Here is a 3,756-nt window from a genome sequence, read left to right as displayed (position 1 = left end):
TATCTTTACATCGTTTGCGTATCTTTACTATTCCAATTGTGTATCTTTTCATTTCTCGTTTGAGTATCTTTCTGTAAGGCTTTCTGATGCGAGTTTCTATTGAATTTGAGAGTTTTGCAAGTGTGGGAGTGTGTTTCTTTCAAACTGAGTATCTTTACATCGTTTGCGTATCTTTACTATTCCAATTGTATATCTTTACATCGTTTGCGTATCTTTACTATTCCAATTGTGTATCTTTTCATTTCTCGTTTGAGTATCTTTCTGTAAGGCTTCTGATGCGAGTTTCTATTGTATTTGAGAGTTTTGCAAGTGTGGGAGTGTGTTTCTTTCAAACTGAGTATTGATAGGAGCACAAAGTGTGACGTTCTTAATGTTTATATGCCCTATTCTTATGCTTTGTTACTTCTTGTTTAGTTGTTTTAGGTTTATATTTGATATATGTATGTTCTAGGTAGAGCTATTTCGATTTTAGATGATTTGATGATGAAATTGTGCTAAGTGTTAGAACTCCTGATTGAGCTAGGATTCCTTACTCGACTAGGACTCTACTTTCCTATTTTCATTCTTTCCTATTTCTTAATCGACGATTTCTTTTCAGGAAAGACAAATCATATTTGGAAAGAAAGGAGAGCTGCCGAGTTGCATTCCTAGTTGAACAAGGAAATCATATTCGAGTTGAAGAAGGAGAAGAGGAGGCCAGCCTAGCTACTCCTAGTTGGACCAAGAGATTGCCGTGCAGCCCTTAAAGAGATCTCCCTATTGGACTTGGTTTCCTACATCAAGATGGATATGGAGTACATAAATCAAATCCATAACAAAGAGGATTTCAGTTTCCCAATTGGATTCTATTTCCTTTTAGCACGCAAGAAGGCTTCCTACACCTCTATATATAGAGGCCGGCCTCTCCATTCAGCAACATCATCAACCCTACACAAAAACACAGCCATAAGCTCTGCCGAATTCATCCTTCACCATTCCAAGAAATCCTAAAACCGATTCCATCATTCCCCACCTATCAATAGCCTTCAAACACGCTTGTGAAGAAGGTTTCATCCATAGAAGTCTCGGCTACACTTGTGGATTGCTTGATTTATAAAGTGTAACCATGATTCACTCTTGTTTAATTTCGGTTTTGGTTTTGTTCTTGTTCATGGATGAAGTTGCGATTTGTTTAGAGTAGTCTTGTATCAATTTTGTCTATGAAATAGCTACTTGATTCAATTTATATAGAGGATTCGAAATTTATGTTTTTGGTTTTATGATTTTCGGTTTTTGGTTTCTGCCGAATACATGTGTGAACAATTTTCGATGCCTATGTGTTATGACTATGCTTGTAGCATGATATTTAGGTTGTTGGATTAAAGACTTATGCTAAGAACATGTTTATTCTTGTTTATGTGATTTTCGAATTGCATGGTTGTTGGTTAAGTAAGTGACATACTTGATGAATTCAATGTGCATGACTTTGAGATTACATGATTAAGATGAACATGTTAGAATTTCGATTATGGCTGCTTGGTTGTGATTGAATGTGTTAAGTGTCTATGTGTCTAGGTTACTGCTTAGAACCCTAAATGCATGATCCATCCTTGGTTGCTCAATGTATGTCTCGGCATGATACTAAGAATGGACATAGACTTGGTTCGATTCCCTCTATGTGATTTGTTTTGGTGATTGTTTATGTGTTGGTTGGTTGATCACATGTATATATTAGTTTAGGTTTTATTTACTGTTTTTATGATTCAATCCAAAATCTATCTCAAACCTTAAAACCTTTATGAATTCGTGTAAGTATTGTGATCCTAAGCCCTGGCTGGATCCCCGGTTTGTGAACGATACCCTCTTGCTTTATACTACTATGATGTGTTCAGGGTTAAATATTGATGTCGAGTAATCGAGCATTCATCAAATGGCGCCGTTGCCGGGGATCCATTAGAGATGGATCCCTAACTTTTACTACGAATTCATTGTTTATATTGTACATTTGTATATTCTCAATCTTATTCTTATTTCGTGTAACATATAGTAATGTATCTTAGGTTGTTGTTTTGGTGCTTGAATGAATGATTGTTGTAGGTTGTAAATCGAACGGAATAGGTAAAGTCCCTTTTGTTAATATTAGCCTTAACCCTTCATGCTAGCTCTCGAGTTTGCATGAGGTCGAGGGCGGCTTTTATTAACACTTGGAGATTTGTCTAACACATGAGGTTAAGTCCAGCTGAGTAAGGGGCACGCTCTTTTATTACTCTGGTGCATGGGACCAAAATTGGATCTCAGAGAACTACTGACTGACATACATCTCGGTGATGGAGTCGATAGGGAGTTCGCTCTCCGTAGTTCAACAAATGAGTCCTACCATGTTCACTATCTCTGATTGAGCTAAAGGCCTTCTGAAACAAAGACTTGATCTTGTGTCTAGGCATCCATACTTAGGCCGCACGTCCACCTTGGTTTACAACTTAGAATCAATCGATCGTTCAATCATTGAAATAGCAATAAGAACTTGTGAATTGTATGAACTTGTGAAAACGTAAAGAACTAACGCTTTGTAAACAACATAGTTGCCGTGCCCTTCCCCCATAAGTGTGCGTGTGTATGACTAAGGGAAGGCACGAATTTTATGTATCCATTATGTATTCTTCAAGGCTAACTCGTTACCTTTCATATAAACAGGTACTATGCATGTCCGAATTTTCTAAGAAGACACAAGAGCTCAAGGATCGAATTCAAGCACTTAGAGATTTAAACAACTCTTTCATAAGTAGACCTTTGAATTTCGAAACATCTCCAAGCAATTCAATCTTAAACTCTTCACCTAGATCAGAAGAAGAGGAGGATCTTTCCTTTCCCTTCGCCTTCAAGTCAGACTTAGACACAATTGCGGGCCGTGACATAATTCCTGTTGGTGCTCCAATGGCACTAAAGAATGCATTCATTCCTACCACCCCGGAATCACCCTCACGCATTGCTTTCACTCCACCTGATGAAGCTAATTTCTCCATTCCCGTTCAATTGCTTGGGCAGCTGCCTAAGTACTCTGGCTCTTCAATGGAAGACCCTAATGTTCACCTTAGGGAGTTCTTGGACATTTGCAAGCTCCAATCAATTCATCATCTTTCTCAAGAAGGCTTGAGGTTGCTTTTGTTTCCATTTACCCTTAAGGATGATGCTAAACGTTGGTTATATTCTTTGCCTGCAGGAATCATCACTACATGGGACGAGATGACTAGGAGGTTCTTGAAGCAATTCTTCCCTGCTCAACTCACGAAAAGACTTAGGAGGGAGATTCAGAACTTCACTCAAAAAGATGGTGATTCACTCTATGAGGCTTGGGAGGAATTTCAGGAACTACAAAGGAAGTGCCCTCACCATGGTATTTCGTTGGATGACTTGGTGCAATTCTTCTATGAAGGACTCGACACCACCAATAAGAGCATGGTGGACTCGGCATGTGGCTGCACATTCATGAACAAAACCGGTCAAGAAGCTTACACCTTGATCGATGACTTGGCTGACAACAATCGCCAATTTAGTTCCAAGGAGAAGAGAGGAAGCAAGAGCCGTGGGGTGTATGATGTTGATGCAAGGAATCAGATGGCTACTTTAGAAAGGAAGCTTGACGTGCTAGTCAAGGCATTCAATGGTTCGAGCATCACCCCTCAAGCATGTGGCATTTGTTCTTTCAAAGATCACACGACTGACAATTGTCCAAATGGTGCAATGACTGAAGAAGAGTTGAACTTTATGGGGCAACAA

At 39.1% G+C, this 3,756-nt stretch overlaps 1 non-coding gene across 1 annotated transcript; it reads right to left on the bottom strand.

Moving 5' to 3' along the window:
* Window positions 1-3,270: 3,270 nt before the first annotated feature.
* Window positions 3,271-3,377, bottom strand: LOC126804556 (small nucleolar RNA R71). Its single transcript, XR_007673453.1, has one exon. It is a non-coding gene; the product is annotated as a small nucleolar RNA R71 (small nucleolar RNA).
* Window positions 3,378-3,756: the final 379 nt, after the last annotated feature.

Source organism: Argentina anserina, unplaced genomic scaffold (genome assembly GCF_933775445.1).
Source record: "Argentina anserina unplaced genomic scaffold, drPotAnse1.1, whole genome shotgun sequence".
Lineage (NCBI taxonomy): Eukaryota > Viridiplantae > Streptophyta > Magnoliopsida > Rosales > Rosaceae > Argentina > Argentina anserina.
Note: the sequence above shows the minus strand (reverse complement) of the source record. Positions and strands in the feature narration are given on the sequence as shown.